General features: G+C 37.6%; 1 long non-coding RNA gene across 3 annotated transcripts in view; it reads right to left on the bottom strand.

Moving 5' to 3' along the window:
* The window catches only part of LOC145524472 (uncharacterized), a 517,399-nt gene that overhangs the window by 160,808 nt on the left and 338,361 nt on the right, over positions 1-18,230 (bottom strand). For all 3 annotated transcript variants that reach the window (XR_014067557.1, XR_014067559.1, XR_014067558.1), the window contains one exon: positions 18,074-18,191. This is a non-coding gene — a long non-coding RNA (uncharacterized LOC145524472). The remainder of the gene's footprint in view (positions 1-18,073; positions 18,192-18,230) is intronic.

Here is an 18,230-nt window from a genome sequence, read left to right as displayed (position 1 = left end):
GAAGAATTTCAAATTTTGTCAAAATAGGGTGAGAAAGAACTATGTATTAAAATAATTGAGAAACAGTGTTGAAAGATTCAGATATTGAGTTTAGACAGAGAAACAATGATTTCCAGTTTCAGTTTCTCCATTGACTGCAGGAAACTTTACTTTGTAGAAATACAGCCTGTTCCCTTTGGGTTCTCCTCTGTGATCAAAGATAATTGAGACTTTTCTGACTTAGGGTATAAATTATATGCCTCACTCTGCTTACTTTTAGAGTACATGTACTATATTACACCTATGAGATGTTTTCTTAGCTTAATTTCAGAGAAACAGGAGGAAATAATTAGGGAATTGACCTGGATCCCAGGAGTTCTGCAAAGTGATTGACTCAGATATGTAGGGCATCATTCTGTCCTTTGAAAAATAATTATTCTTCATAATTAGAAGCCATAGAGACAAAGTAAAGGAATCCAGCACCCTGACTGATACAGGAGGAATCTTGGTGTGTATGTTATTTTTGTACCAAATCCTTACTGGTCAAATCACACTGGTCAGAAAAAGTGGGATTTTTGAAGTTATAATGTCCCAGCAAGTATACTTAGGTTATTATATTCCTGCCATGTTTAATTTTGACCAAGACATATTTTTCCTATTCCCTTTCTCCACTCATCTTCTATTTTCTACCAATAACTTTAGAAAAAAAATGAATCTAGTTTCCCTGCAGACTGTCTACAGCAGCCCTCTTCCCTAAATTAAAGAAGGGAAGGAGAGATGGAGAAAATATAGATGAGGAGAGATGGAATTTCCTTTGAGAAACGGTGCTCTAACTCTAGGTTTCCAGTGCAGCAGAAAAAGGCTGGGGCATGAATCAAAAGCCTTGAAGACTTATTCCAGGATGCCACCAGCATTCTGCAATTTATAATTTTTAGGAATACCTTCAGTTGGAAAAATCTATTATTATTCAATCTCTTTTTATTTTACCACTTTTCTAATTCTTCATTTTTTTATTGAGGATCTGAAACATGGTTACTTTAAGAGAACATCTCTGATTTACATTAGCTATAGGCCACTAAGTTAATTTACTGATATTATTCTTCAGATTTAGAAATAATTACAGAAAAGCTTTTTTCCCCATGGATACAGTATTCATTCAGTTTCTCATCAATTCAGAAAACATGCTTTGTCTACTATATATAAGCCACTATAGAATGTAAAAATGAATAAAATTCAGTCTCAATTCTTAAGTAGTTCTGACTTTGATGACGGAGTCATGGAAAAGAAAAAAAAAAAAAAGTAAAGAAAACCATTGTGATAAGCAGTGGTGTGTTAGTAAAGTTAAACGTCCTGCTCTCAAGAGATCAAAAGGACAATGTCAAGATACCAGTGTGATGTCACTGAATATGGAACTGGGAAGAGGTGTACATAAATGGCTCCAGCACACCCGTAAATCAGAGAAGAGATATACATAATACTACATGTTCACAGTATAAGCAGTCAGAAGACAGATATCTGATTCTTTGTGGTAGGTCAGGGAAAGACTACAGAACAGGAATCCTGGAGTTGAGACTTAAAGGACAAGTAGGTATCACTCAATAGGGCAAACTAGAGAAAAATGTTTTAGGCAGAGGGAACAGTATGTGCAAAGTAAGGAACAGTGACTTCTAGAAAAGAGGAAGGATTTTCTTAAGAGGCTATATATAGTAGGCTTTGAGAGTCCAGAGAAAAAAACTGAGGATGTTATGTAGGCAGTCATATAACTATACAATTCAGCCATTTGAGAATATAACAAATAGCTTGTGGACTGTAAAAAACTGGACAACTGACTCAATTTGGCCCATGGGCCCTAGTTTGCTGAAACTAGAAAAAGGTAGAGACTACAAGCAAGTTATTCTAAAGCCTCTTTTCTACAAGAGTGGATATGTTTTTCCCATTCTCTTAAAATATATAACAGAGCCAAAAGTCCATCTAACAGATTTCTGGAAATAGTATTTTGTTTAGCTTGATCCCACACTCCTTGATCCAGCAGAACTAAGGAGTATTGGTGAGAAACATCAGGGGCATACAATTCTCAGTCATTTTATAACCAAAATACACATCATTGTACATGGGGTACTGTGATACTCTTACTTAGGGAGGAAAATGGAGATCGGGAATTATTTAAATGGTGGTATACTGATGTGCTTAAACAATCACCCTTATGTAAAGTGAAGAATACAGGAAAACTCAGGTTCTTTAATATGACTAGCTTAGTTTCAAAACAGTTAAGTGCTTGGTACAACGTGAAGCAAAGACATCCATTGGCATTAATCTTTCCTGAATAAAGTCTTAGAGGATAAATATTTACTTGTTTTAGCATTTTAAAAAATATAAAAGCTACACTCTCAAAGTACCCAACTGCCTCCCCTTATAAGTAAAGAGAGGCATATGGTGCCCGAAAGTAAAGGATTCAGACTTAGATGGACGCATGTCAAAAGGGACAGGAGTTAAGCCAAAAAAGTTTCTAATGGTCAAAAATAGAACAATTTGAGTGAAAAAAAATATTACTGGAAAACCTGAGTTTTCCTGTATTCTTCACTTTACATAAGGGTGATTGTTTAAGCACGTCAGTATACCACCATTTAAATAATTCCCGATCTCCATTTTCCTCCCTAAGTAAGAGTATCACAGTACCCCATGTACAATGATGTGTATTTTGGTTATAAAATGACTGAGAATTGTATGCCCCTGATGTTTCTCACCAATACTCCTTAGTTCTGCTGGATCAAGGAGTGTGGGATCAGCATCACACAAAAATCCATAAATTTATAATAATTGGATAAATACACAAATGAAAGAGAAGAGACTGTTCCCATTACAGAAGGATAGTTAAAATAAATGTAGAGGAGATGAAGGAGAGTAATCACCAATGGAACACCATTGCAAGCAAAATCTACCAATGGATGCTAAAATCAGTGAGTAAAAGCTTGAGGAGAAAAAGGGTTATTTGCATAGTCTCAAAGTATCTCCCCCAAGATATTATAAATTACAAAGATAAAACCTAGCAGACACCCACTTAATCAAGTGATCGAGGCTATATTACCAGTAGTAAAACATGTCAACATCTTGTGCCCCTTCATATGGTACACTTAGAAGATTACATCACTTCTTTGCTATTCTTGCCAAAACGTACAACCTTAGTCTAATCATGAGAAAAAATATCAAACAAAACCAATCTGAGGGACACTCTACCTGACTAGTGTTCTTCACATATGCCAAGGTCATAAGAGACAAGGAAACACTGATTAAATAACAGACTCAGGAAACATGACAACTAAATGCAATGTGGTATTTTTGGACTGGATACCAGAAGAAGAGAAGGATATTAGTTGTTTTTTTTTTTTTTTTAATTGGTCTATAATGCCTATAGTTGAATTTATGTACATTATTAGTATTAATTTCTAGGTAAGATATTGCCACTAGGGAAATCTGGGTGAAAGGTATACTAATCTCTCTATACTATTTTTGAAACTTTTCTGAAGTCTAAAATAATTTCAAAATAAAAAAGTTGAAAAAGAGAGAGAGAGACGGTGAACTAACATTTTTCATTTCTGATATGCTTCCTGCTGACTTCTATTTGGGTTTTTCCCATTGATTTTCACTTCCAAGAAAGATCACAGCTTGATTATACAGGAGGATACACTGGAATTGAAATTTCTGACCATTAAAAACCCATTATTTAAACTGTTTAAGGCAGAGATTAGAGCATTTCATGTGCATAGTGTATTTCTAGGTCAGAGCTAATTTCATAAGATCCCAGGAATTCTCCAATAGAGAGATATGATTATCCTCATTTAACATTAAAATATATTGAGCCATTAAAATGGAAGCCCCTTGAGGGAGGAAATTTTTGTTTTCTTTGTATACTACCATATCTTTGATCTCTAATATAGTTCATGGCATAGTTATAAAATCAATAAATATTTTGAAATAAATAAATGAAACTTAAAGAGATTAAGCAACTTCTTCACATAGCTAGAAAACGGAAAGCCATATTTTTACCCTAGAAATGTCTGATTCTGAGAATAAACTCTTACCCACTCTACTAGACAACATAGGTCTTAAGATCTTAGAAGTCAGGATGGTTGCAATCCAGTTCTGTGTTCACTATTCACTTATATCAATCAATCCATAAAAAATATAAGAATCAGGAAATCCAAGGACTCTATTAGTCTGACTGTAGCGACACTTGTTTTTTACTTCTTTGCTCAAGCAATTAGAAAGTGGAGATATCTAGAAAGAACCCAGCAATTTCTCCAGAAACCAGCACTCTGCAGCGGGGTGCTACAAGAATACATTCCAAGAAACGGCAAACAATGCAGTACCCAAAGCAGCATGGCTTCTACTTTAAACAGTAGTAGGACATTGCTGACGGTTTTGGCTAAATTTGATTCACCTTCCCTGGAGCAGTTTTAGGGAATTTGCTCCAAGTATTTGGCTGAGTTTATTTGAATTTGTCTCAAAGGTTAAGCTTGAATAATATTTTCATTTCTTCACCACAGAACGTGACAATTAATTTAAATCACATCTCATATTTTAGCATTGTAGCACCTTTGGGACTTGACTTTTTATTTCTGTGTTACTTTGGCAAAACTTCTGCTGCAAATTGAGGGCCTGGGTAATACAGTGGAGAGAGCTCTGGACTGAAACTCAGAATAGAGAGTTCTATGGCTCGTTCCATCACTAACTAGCTATGGTACCGCCAGCAAGTGATTCAAACATATCTGAAACTCAGTTTCTGCACCTTTAAAATGGGAACAAGAATTTCTTGGGGTTTTTACACAAGATTGTCTAAAAAAAATGATATATATTTCGATATGTAAACCATATGCCCATTTTTTTAAGTGAGAATTCAGAAAAGTAGCATATTTGTAAAAGGAAGTAAATGCAAATTCTTTTCTAAAGTATCTTCTCTAGTTTTAACTTGTGAATGATTTGCTTGCTATAGTTTTTCTTTTTTTCCCATTGAACTATTAAAAGTTTTTCTTTCTGCACTAAATTTTTATCATCAGTATCTATAATTTTTGGAAAATTTATATAATCCCTTAGCCCATGAATTGTTCCTAAATTATTATTACTTAGGAACATCAGGACAATGTCTCTAATTAGAACCTTTTTTATTAAAGGATATAGTCTTTTAAGATTGCCTAAAAGGTTATATCTTTTTTTAAAAAGGCATCTGATTAAAGAATAATCTCCAGATAATGATTAGGCTATTTTAAGCATCTTACAAATTAAGTAAAGAGTAACAATGCAAGCTGATTACCAGTATGCATTAACTATTACCAAAGAGAGAGAGGAAAAATAAAAACAAAAGCAAAATTCTTATTATTCAAACTAGTTATTCATCTGGGTTGATTAGTTAATTCAACTTTTTAAACATATTCTATTGGTGAGTATCATGAAGATAAGTGTAAATCAGATGTCTCAGGTTCAAATTCCACCACAGCATAGGCAGTATGAGCAATAAAGCAAATGTAAATAAAGTAAACTGGGTCAAGGAGACTGCAGTGAAGGCTGGAGAATCCTTGCTGCCTCTGAGGAATGCACTCAAACTGAGCCTTTGATCCTTCAAAACAAGTTGAGCACTGGATTGTCAGTAAAGTCTTAAATCTTAAATCAGTTAACAACTGATTTGGAACTTTATAGTACTGTATGTGCCAAAGAAAGGGTCCACGGTGTTACCGGTTTGGGACCTCTTTTTTGTTGTTGTTTTTTTTTTTTTGGTTACTACTGATCCATTGCCTCAGATCATGAATCCATTATAGACAGAGAGTCATTTTAGACTTTACAGGTATTTAAGGTTATTAGAAAGTCATTTCAGGAACCTTAAAAAGCCATAATATTGGAATCCAGCATCACTAGCATGAGAAAAGGATTCTCTGCTTTACAAAAAGACTCACCTTTGGAAAATAGATACACAGAGGGCTGTTCTGCCACATTTAAAATAAACGAAGCCTATGAAATGTAACAATAACATATAAACGTTTCAGCTTGCACCCCCTGCATACCTCTATTTCACCATACTTACAGACTCTTAGATTTTAATTATACAACACCAAAACAACAAATTAAAGATAAGTGAATAAACCTCACACTGGTAAATCCATATGACGTTCCCTACCTATTACCAAAGTCCCTCAACTCTCATTTCCTCAACTAATTAGCTTTGACTAAAAATAAAAACTGAACAGCTGTGTCTTCTGACTTAGGAGTGTCTGGCACACTTTGACAGTATCTGTCCATCCACTAGATAGAAATTTAATGGCATTTTCCAAGTCAAGTGACTGCCACTTCCCAATTCTCATTTACCACCTCGTTACTGCAAGAGTTACCAAGACTTCCAGTGTTGAAGGTATGATGCCTCTTCCAAACCTTTCCTTTTTAATCTTTACCCATCCCTACCTTCCCACCATTCCAAGGACTCCACTATTACAATTTTTCTCTCACCAGCTCCCTTTCCACTAACCAACTGCCCCTACCTCACTCCCCCCGCTCCCACCAAATACTTTCGTTATCCAAGCTTTCTGAGAAATGAAAAGTGAAAAGTAGTTCCTCCTTTCAAAACCAGTTGGAAATTCCTGCCTTAATATTTGTCTGGAGCTTTGCTTTTATTTTCCAAATGATCTGGGTTTGGCAAAACCCTTTCGGTTAAGTAATAGACAGCAGCATAGCATTCCAAAAGACAGATGGAAAACTCAGGCAATCTAGGCTTTCATGAAGACTAAACAGTGGACCCTTATTGTCCAGCCCAACAAACCTCCCCCAGATGGAGAACTGCATCACTTTTTAAATAACTGGTAGCGTAGAATACACATTGCTGTCGCTTAAGTTGGTATTTTATTTTATCTTCTCTCCCTTTATACATGGGCTTCTCTGGTGGCTTAAATGGTAAAGAATGTGCCTGTATTGGAGGAGACCGGGGTTCTATTCCTAGCTTGGGAAGATCCCCTGGAGAAGAGAATAAGAGTGGCTACCCACTCTGGTATTTTTGCCTGTAGAATTCATGGACAGAGGAGCCTGGCAGGCTATAGTCCATGGGGTGGGTCGTAAAGAGTCAGAGAGTCAGACAGGACTGAGAAACTAACACTTTCTCACCCTTAAAATATAGATGATGAACAGGAATCTACAGTCATATCTGGGCTCTTAGAGTAGGATTCGAACTCAGAGTAAAAACCTCAAACATTTTTTTTAACCTTGTGGGTAGATGTCATTATTATCCTCATTTTACAGAGAAAACAACTGAGCCACAGCATGGCTAACTAACTTGAAGATGATCCCATGATTTAAATTTTGCATCTGCTTTCAGAGTCCCTGCCCTTAATTAACCCCTGTACTAAACGCCTCTCTACTGCTCATTTTTTTTCAAACAAAATTCCCAGTTCTGAGAATGTGTTTCCACTTTGAATTTGAAACAAGCCATGAGTATTGGTCTGAGACTGGATTCCTCGATTGTTTTGCAATACATACCTATTTCTCCAGTTCTGTTCTTAACATGGAGAGTCAGATTTTTATTTTCAATACAGTGGCCATCTAAGTCGTTAATTCTTTCACAGGCAAGTACTTAAGAGGCAAGCTTTTATTAAAAGATCCTTTGTTTTTAAATAATATTGGAAGTGAAAATTCAGACAGAAGTTACCAGAACTCTTCATAAATAAAAGCAAAAAAGTAGACACCAAGGGAAAAGAGGGGCCTCATTTAACAACACCCCCAGGTCACTTTACTGTGCTCTTTAAACTTACTGTGTCAACCTTAGTCATTCTCTCTAGCCTGAGGCCAGGGCAGCTCCAGGGTTGCTGGGGCCTGTCTCATTATTCCTGGGAGCTCTCTGTCTCTGCTACAGTGGGGCTCGTGATCTAACAGGCATCTTACACCTTCAGTGGGGGTGGGTTTCATGGCCCTGAATTATCAGAAGAAGTCTTCCAGGCTGCTACCTATCCCCTGGAAGCCTGGTTTCCTGCTCTATTTCCATTAACATTCAGGATATGGAACCTGAACGGCATTCAAGCCTATTAGGGCTTCCCAACCAGTCACCACAAGGAATGATAACATTAAATTTTAGGAGGAGGCTGAATCTCTTGCTCTTCTTGGTTGAGACTTCATCACCTCACATCTTTTTCATATTGCTCAACAAAAAGCAGGTCCCTGTGAAACATTTAAAGATGTACCTCTGAAATCTTAAAAAGGGCCTGAACATTTCTCTGTCCCTTCCAGGCCACTTCTTTCATCCTTAAGAGTGACCAGGAAATTCACAATTCAGGAAAAAAATAAAGCAAAAAAGAAGAATTTCTGGAAAATAAGGACCATCTTGATGTGGAAATTATGTACTATCGAAAGCAACTATTAAAAGTTTCATGAATAAAGATGAGGAGGTACCAGTAACTACAGACGCTGATGACCTTATAGAATTCACAGCAGACTGCTCATGAAACTAACCAAAGACGGACACCTTGCCTGTCCTCACTGAGAGGCTCTTCCCCACGTCCTTAGCCATAAAGAAGGGTATACTGTGGTCTCAGATACATATGTTCTATGTTTCACTACATGGCTTTCTGGTGAACAGCTCCAACAAGCCCAGTTTATAACACTGTCCTGAATAGTACAGAGCATTACCCACCATCGCTAGCCCACAGATCTCCCTCACAACAACAGGAAGAAATGACTGCTTTGAGCTGCTCTCTTCTAGTGGGGGGTACAACTTCACCGAGATTCCTACCCTATCAGTGTCAAACTAAAGGTACTGAGGCAAACAACCCTGCAGGCGTTTGCCCTTGACCTCCTCTGAATTGACATGGCTCCTGGGCCAAGAGGAGATCAAAGTACAGGTTCAGGCGTGGAATCTGTGGTGGCCTCTCCCACCTCCAAATGTGCTCGGTCATTCTTCTCTTTGCAAACACTGAACTATCTTCTTTCAAAGCCCATTCCTATTCTTTTTCAGGAGCTGCTCTGCTCACCCCCACCTTTCTGCCTAGGCCAGTGAAACACATTAAGGACCCCTGATAACCTGACTGGGTTCCCAGGACGCTGAACCCTTCGCATTCACCTCCATAGCTGTGACCTTTGTCTCTCTCACCAGAATCTTACTTCCAGTAGCCATAGCCAAAGTCCCAGGACTCTTTCCCAGATATACAACCTATATACAACTGAGAGACATTCATTTGAAAGACAACAGAATGACACAGTTTCATACTCTTACAATTCCTTCTCATCTCTCCTTTCCTCAGTGGCATATCATTATATTCTGGGCTTGCTGTAATGAAAAAAGAAAAAAAAAATCTACTATCTACTATACCAGGTAGATGGTCCTCACCTTTTTCTGCTTTGTGCCTGGGGTCATTACTGGGACCTATAAATGGAGGCAGAGAAGGTGTGGTATACATAAGATACAAACTTCTGATATAAATAATTAACTATACAGTATTTTGAAAAAGAAAGGTTTCTGTCACATTTGTTTAGTTATAAATTCTAATTATAAAATAAAACCTTGTCTAATAAATTCCTTTTAGGAATATCTGGCTTTTACATATTACTCTTACGAAAATGGCACATCTAACACATTTAAGAGATTATAGTCATTTCCTCTTAAGTCACATAAATACCCTCTGTAAGTGTCTTTATCTGATGAGTTAGTTGATTTAGAAATTCTTTCCTTATAAAACACCCTAGGCAAACTCTTGTTGAAAGTATCAAAAACTCTCAGTCTATAGGATTCAATTGTATCCCTAAATCTTATTTCATCTCTGAGTACTGTGCTTTATACAACTGAACAGTTTGATGATCTCCTTGATATCAGCCTGTGACATTTTCAGAAATAATAAGTCTTATTCCATTTTTATTACTTTAAGGAGATACAATCCAATTGTTCTTTGTGTCCTCCTTATGATGCACAGAGAAATCTTAAAAAGTTCTATCAAGAGAACGTTTACTGAATATTTCCAATTCAAATGGAAATAGCTTTCACTTTTGATCTTGTAGAAAAACCTAGGCAAGTGATGAAGTACAATACTTTCTTTGTGTTGGACGAGGCTGCCTGACTGTTACAGAATATGTTTGAGTGTTTGAGCTAAGAGGCCAGAAGAGGCTTTCCAGCCACATGTTTAAAAGAACAGGCAGCAAAAAATGGCTTAAGTCAATTATAACCCTTCTTTCAGAACCATCTTGTGGGACGAATACTACTATTATCCAGATACTTCTATCTAACAGTCAGCCAACTCTCCTCTTAACTGGCTGTGTTTTTGAAATCTACTTACTCTTGAGACTGACCATAAAATCAACACACTGACAAAGCAACAGTTTTAAATTCCAAACATGCACAAAACCCAGAACCATAATTACCTCCACTCTAAGCCCAGTGGGAAAGTGAAGCATGTGGCCTACTATGTTTTATTCAGTACAGGGGACCCTGTCAGTACTTCACAGATGCCAAATAAATCCTCAAAATAATAGTCCTCAGATTTGAGGGCCTGTGTCCACCTGGGCAGAAATCAAGACAAGGAGAAATCTGTTCCCAAATGGAGTGCACATCCTAGATCTGTTGTCCACTTTGTGATAATTGTTTCCATTTCTGCCAGGGGCCAGTCAGAGAGGAACATAAAACCACTACCCTGTGTGAGCATGGTGCTCCAAAGAGTTGCTGGGTCATGCAAGCTGCAGGCATGGGGAGCTGACTCTGAGTATAAACTGAGATAGAGCTGATGTAAGTCACAACTGGTTAGGTGATTGAAACCTTGCAGATCCAAAGTCCAAAACTAAGGAGACTAATGAACAAACATCAGTCCTTAATTATCCACAACAATCTCAGAAAGAAGAAATGCTTGAAACTCTGGGTCAAATAGAGGCATCGACTTTTAAATATGTCATCATATTAGAGCCATTATTTTGAAAGTTCTGAAAACAAGTTAGGAGTTGTTGAGAGTAAAACTACCACCGACTCTATTCAGCAGTAATCTGGCTCTCTTTATACAGGTGGACGTCAAGAATCATAACAAGCCAGTGAGTTTATAACCGAATAATAACAGTTAAGTAACTACTCACACAAATGTATGTTGTAATTTTTTAAAGTATTTCAACAAATAAATATCAGTTTCCTACCATGCACTAAGCATGTGGGAAAGGCATTGTGTATACTGTAGTGAACAAAAAGAAAAATGTGGACTTTATCTTCATGAGCTTCAAATGTCATGAGGAAGACTCACATTATCAAACAAGATGCTAGGTTATTATTCAGTAGGATAATTTGACAAATGACTCCTCCAGGTCCTGTAAAGGCAATGTGTTGAAAAGTTGTCTTCTGGCCCCAATGTGCTTTCCTTGGTGTACCTTAAAGAAAAGTGGAACAAGTGTCCGGTACCCAGTTGCCTCTTATGGTGACTTGGGTCATGGAAGCAGTGGCCAAGTCTCCTTATCAACCTCTTAAATGAAAAGACAGTACCTAGTGGAACTCTGCTGATAGAAATTCACAAGGTGAGAAACACATGGCAAGTCCTCTGTGGTTCTGGTGACCCAACTATGTGGCTCCCAGGGCAGACTTTGATTGCAAAATAAGAGGCTGACTCTTGGTTTTAGGGACTCTACCTGTACCACAGGATCAAAGATACAGAAAGCAGCTCTCAACTGTTTCCTAGCAGCCTGCCCAGATAATACGTTAATGAGCTGAATATTGAGCTTCCAATTAGGAAACTACTTCTAGAAGTACAGTTTCAAATGGAGTCACTGTGATAGGTGCAGTTATTAGTGATCTCAGTTGAGAGACTGGAAGTTTAACTACCTCTGAGTTACAGGCTACTAAAAAATGATGATATTCAAATTTTCTTGATCATGCCGCACATAAAAAGGAAAAGATGCATTCTTTCTCACTACAATGCAATGGACACGTATGATTCTGAATCACAATTTTTTTTTCACAAGCTATCCATTTTAAAATGGTGGAACAATGAAAAACAATTAAAAAGTAGTGGCTCTTATTTTAAACTGAATACTGAAATTTCAATCTATTATCTTTATAACTATAATTGCCATAAATAAATGCAGCCTTTTGGTGTGTCAATGTATATGCATGTTTGTATGTGTGTGCCAAGATGTACGCACGTGCCTGTGCATCAGTGGATTGAAAGTTGTTATACAGTGAGAAAAATTCTAGGGTAACTGCTCCCAACATTAGACAACTGGAATAACAATGTGCTACATAATAAACTAAGTGTTGCCATTTTCTAAAATCACTCACAGAGGTTTTTGATTCACTGCAGTTTCTGTATTACTGAGAAAAATGGCAGTTAATTACCTCTAACACCTATGCAGAAACAGCTGGGGGAAAGAAAAGGACCATGAAATTAGCACTCTGTGACTGAGTTAAATATACCATTTAGCTCAACAGAATCAACTATCATAAGTCAAACTTGGGTTATAAAGCATTAATTTCTTTTTTATGCCAAAACGCCTTTGTTTTGATCCATAAATCCCTTAATGCACCCTGACTTTTATTGATTCTGTTCCTAAAAAGGGTCCACTGCCAAAAGCTGAACTGCAAGTAGGTCTTTCTAACAGAATTTTATGAATAAACCAGAACACACAATGACTGCTTATTTCTATGATTGTAGAAATGGTTTTACATTGTATTCTAGTAACTTGATGGAAGAGTGTGCTTATCTTTTAACCCTCTCTCATGCGGGAACATTCAGTTTTTGAGAAGTTAAAAAAATATTTCAAAATAGTAGTGTATAGAAGAAATGATCTTTGATTGAAAATAATTGTGTTGTGTGTTAAATCTTAAACAACTGTGAAGTACCAAAACAGAACGCAGGTTATAAATTACTTAATACAGCTTCCTACATTTATAGGAAACTCTGCTGTAGAATCAGCAACTTTATTGCCAAGCTACACAATCATGATGTTCTCCATTTACTCATTCCACAGATATTTATGGAGCATATACCATGTACATGACAATATGATAGGTGGCTGGGGATGCAGAGCTGTGATAAAGACTGACATGAATGATGTGCCTGCATAAATTTTAAATTTCCTTCCAGAGACTATTTCCAGTCACTGTCATCATCTGAGTTTTCTAGTAAACTGGTTAAAATTGGAGAATAAGACATGCACATGCCTGTGTGCTAAGTCACTTCAGCCGTGTCCAACTCTGTGTGATCCTATGGAGTGTAGCCTGCCAGGCTCCTCTGTCCATGGGATTCTCCAGGCAAGAATACTGGAATGGGTTGTCATGCCCTCATCCAGGGGTTCTTCCCAATCCAGGGATTGAAACCCTGTCTCTCATGTCTCCTGCATTGGCAGGCAGGTTCTCTACCACTAGTGCCATCTGGAAGCCAGGCACATCCATCCTTAAATGCAGGAAGGCACAGCAAACATCTAGAATTATTTCTGTTATCCTCTATGTGTAACAAAATGACAGATTGTGCTTCCCTGGTAGCTCAGATGGTAAAAAAAATCTGCCTGCAGTGCAGGAGATCTGCATTCAATCCATGGGTTGGGAAGGTCCCCTGGAAAAGGAAATGGCAACCCACTCCAGTATTCTTGCCTGGAAAATCCTATGGACCGAGGAGCCTGGCAGGCTATAGTTCACAAGGTCAGAAGAACAGGACACAACTTAGTGACTAAACCACCATAAGAAGCTTAAACTGAATATATTTTATTAAAGAATCACTGAAATAACATACTACTTGAAAACATTTTAATCAAGCCATTCCTGTGTGTGTGTATGGAAAACTTTAGTAAATTTACCAACTTATGTAACCATCATCACGATTCTGGTTAGAACAGTTCCATTGCCCCATTAAGACCCTTGTGCCATTTACAGTTAACTCTTGTCCCTACCCACAGCCCCAGGCAACTACTAATCCACTTTCTGTCTTTCTGACTTTTCTAGACATTTTGTATAAATGGAATAGTACAATATGTGGTCTTTTTGTGTCTGGTCAACCCAGTCTTTTAAAACATAGCTATTTTAAGTCCTTGCTAAATTAGATTATTTAACAATTCACTTATGTGGCTTATAACTTTAGGAACTCTCATTAGGCATAATTGGAAGGCTTAAGACTTCAAGTTTACATGTTAAGTAACAAAATGGTCTAAGACGATCTTTTGTTTGGATGACCAATTCATAGAAACTAGAGATAAACACAGTTGTTGCTGTGTATATTTATAAAGTGATTTAGTGTCTCAGCAATTTGCTTAGTGATTACCAATGATTTACATATTTTACAACCAAATCCATTGTTGAATATAGTCCCAGAATTTCATTAGATGACATGTTTGAGTATAATTTGAGAAGGAAAATCTGAAAATTTTGATGTATCTTTCATGAAATTTAGTACATGTTTTACATATAATTAACAGGCTCATGGATATATTTCATTCCAATTCAACAGAGCTTTCTTGAGCACCTATCACACGTTAAGCACAATATTTTGTGCTAGAGATACAGATGAATAAGATGATCAGAGAAAAAATAAAAGTGAATAGGTAAAAAGATGCAATTGCATATGTTTTTTAATTAGTTCCTTTATTTTGCTTTTTTTTTGAGTACACATTAATGAAAGCAAGTAGAAGCAAAGACTTTTTTCCCTATAATTTTTCTTGCACAAAAGCAGTCAAAGCAGGAGGATTTTTATTGGTAAAGTGCTGATATTAGGGATATTTTTAATCCTCCAGTCTAAATAGACAAGTTAGTAACCACAAATCCAAGGTGAAAGAAGTGGCCTGATTAATAAAGGTATAGGTTATAAAGAGATTCAGCAAAGTGTAATAAAGACAGCCAGAAGAGTAGCAAGTGAGACTAACAAAAGTAGATGATTTTTAACCATGTAAAAGCACCTGGAGTAACAGGAAAATTTGGTTTGGACTACAGAATGAAGCAGGGCAAAGGCTAATAGAGTTTTGCCAAGAGAACGCTTTGGTCATAGCAAACACCCTCTTCCAACAACACGAGAAGACTCTACACATGGACATCACCAGATGGTCAATAACGAATCAGATTGATTATATTCTTTGCAGCCAAAGATGGAGAAGCTCTATACAGTCAGCAAAAACAAGACCAAGAGCTGACTGTGGCTCAGATCATGAACGCCTTATTGACAAATTCAGACTTCAGTTGAAGAAAGTAGGGAAAACCACTAGACCATTCAGGTATGACCTAAATCCAATCCCTTAAGATTATACAGTAGAAGTGACAAATAGATTCAAGGGATTAGATCTGATAGACAGAGTGCCTGAAGAACTATGGATGGAGGTTGGTGACTTTGTATAGGAGGCAGGGATCAAGATCACTGCCAAGAAAAAGAAATGCAAAAAAGCAAAATGGTTGTCTGAGGAGGCCTTAAAAATAGCTGTGAAAAGAAGAGAAGCGAAAAGCAAACTAGAAAGGGAAAGATATACCCATTTGAATGCAGAGTTCCAAAGAATAGCAAGGAGAGATAAGAAAGCCTTCCTCAGTGATCAGTGCAAAGAAACAGAGGAAAACAATACAATGGGAAAGACGAGAGATCTCTTCAAGAAAATTAAAGATACCAAGGGAACATTTCATGCACAGATTGGAACAATAAAGACAGAAATGGTATGGACCTAACAGAAGCAGAAAATATTAAGAAGAGGTGGCAAGAACACACAGAAGAACTATACGAAAAAGATCTTCATGACCCGGATAACTACAATGCCATGATCACTCACCTAGAGCCAGATATCCTGGAATGCAAAGACAAGTGGGCCTTAGAAGTATCACTAGGAACAAAACTAGTGGAGGTGATGAAATTCCAGTTGAGCTATTTTAAATCCTAAAAGATGATGCTGTGAAAATGCTGCACTCAATATGCCATCAAATCTGGAAAACTCAGCAGTGGCCACAGGACTGGAAAAGGTCAGTTTTCATTCCAATCCCAAAGAAAGGCAATGCCAAAGAATGCTCAAACTACCACACAATTGTACTCATCTCACACACTAGAAATGTAATGCTGAAAATTCTCCAAGCCAGGCTTCAACAGTATGTGAACTATGAAATTGCAGATGTTCAAGCTGGATTTAGAAAATGCAGTGGAACAAGAGATCAAATTGCCTACATCTGCTGGATCATCGAAAAAGCAAGAGAGTTCCAGAAAAACATCTATTTCTGCTTTATTGATTATTCCAAAGCCTTTGACTGTGTCACAACAAACTGTGGAAAATTCTTAAAGAGATAGGAATACCAGACCACCTGACCTGCCTCTTGAAAAATCTGTATGCAGGTCAGGAAGCAACAGTTAGAGCTAGACATGGAACAACGGACTGGTTCCAAATAGGGAAAGGAGTATGTCAAGGCTGTATATTGTCACCCTGCTTATTTAACTTATATGCAGAGTACATCATGAGAAACACTGGGCTGGATGAAGCACAAGCTGGAATCAAGATTGCTGGGAGAAATATCAACAACCTCAGATATGCAGATGACATCACCCTTATGGCAGAAAGTGAAGAAGAACTAAAGAGCCTCTTGATGAAAGTGAAAGAGGAGAGTGAAAAAATTGGCTTAAAACTCAAGATTCAGAAAACCAAGATCATAGCCTCTGGTCCCATCATTTGCTGGCAAATACATGGGAAAACAGTGGAAACAGTGACAGAATTTTTTGGGGGGAGGGGTGAGGAGGCTCCAAAATCACTGCAGATGGTGACTGCTGCCATGAAATTAAAAGATGCTTACTCCTTAGAAGAAAAGTTATGACAAACCTAGACAGCATATTAAAAAGGAGAGACATTACTTTGCCAACAAAGGTCCGTCTCTAGTCATAGCTGTTGTTTTTCCAGTAGTCATGTATGGATGTGAGAGTTGGACTCTAAAGAAAGCTGAGCACTGAAGAATTGATGCTTTTGAACTGTGGTGTTGGAGAAGACTCGAGAGTCCCTTGGACTGCAAGGAGATCCAACCAGTCCATCCTAAAGGAGATCAGTCCTGAGTATTCATTGGAAGGAGTGATGCTGAAGGTGAAACTACAATACTTTGGCCACCTGATGTGAAGAGCTGACTCATTTGAAAAGACCCTGATGCTGGGATCGATTGAAGGCAGGAGAAGAGGATGACAGAGAATTAAATGGTCGGAAGCTTCACTAACTCAATGCACATGAGTTTTAGCAAGCTCCAGGAGATGACGAAGGACTGGGAAGCCTGGCATGCTGCAGTCTATGGGGTCACAAAGAGTTGGACACGACTGAGCAACTGAACTGAACTGAACTGAAAAGCACTGGACAAGGCAAATTAGCATAAATAAGGAATTAAGGGCCATTAAGATAAGAATTCTAAATTTAAAAGACTATAAGAGAGAACAAAACAGACTCCGCACACTTCATACTGTTAAAGACAAGTGCAGAGATGTTTCTTTTCAGTACAGTTACTGCTTTTAAGGTAATTAGGAGATACATTAAATTTGTGAGCTGCACAAATTAATGATTCTAAACATATCCATAGCAGTGACTATAGCTAGTCAAAGGAAAAGGGAATCATACACATCATAGTACCATATAATTGTGCCCAAATAACCAGAAAAGTAGTTTATGGAAAAAACTATAGGCAAGGGTAGGCCAAAATTCTAATACACTACTCAAGAGAGACAGCTTTTGTAATAGGCCAGACTGAGGTTCTCAGTCTTTTTCTTGAAAAACTCAAAAAAGCCTTCAGGCCCAATTCAATTCTTACATAACTTCTAATTCAGAGGCATAGTCCCTAGGTTCTCCATGTGAGAGGTTGTCCTTAGCACTAGTTGCCACTGGCCACTGGTGAAGTCAAACTAGGTTAGGGCTGACCACTTACTGTGCTTCCCAGTTCTTACGGATCTTCGTATCTTGCCTCTAAACCCTCAGATTCAAGTAGTTCTCATCTAAGCTGAGAAACTAAAGACCTGTTCTGGTTTATCTAGCAGGTTTATCTGGTTTATTTGGCATTTATTTAGAAGGTCAGATTCACTCTGTGTCAATATAAATTTGTTCACAGAAACATATACCCTCCTGTTTGGGGGAGAGTTCTCTTTGTAGCAGACTATTTTAGGTGCTATTGTTTCATAAAGAAATGGAGTACCTTGCAACTTTGAAGAACCAGGTCAGATGAATCTTCACATTGGTCAGATCATTCATCTTGCCCTTGAATGTGGGGTGGAAAAATGTAGGTCAAGCCTCCTCACTCTCATCTAGAGAAACTGTAAGAAAAAATATTTAGAGAGCCCATAAGGAGAAGA

Source organism: Giraffa tippelskirchi, chromosome 10 (assembly GCF_054371585.1).
Source record: "Giraffa tippelskirchi isolate mGirTip1 chromosome 10, T2T-mGirTip1v1.2.pri, whole genome shotgun sequence".
Taxonomy (NCBI): domain Eukaryota; kingdom Metazoa; phylum Chordata; class Mammalia; order Artiodactyla; family Giraffidae; genus Giraffa; species Giraffa tippelskirchi.
The sequence above is the reverse complement of the archived record's forward strand: the minus strand, read 5'-3'. Positions and strand labels throughout refer to the sequence as shown.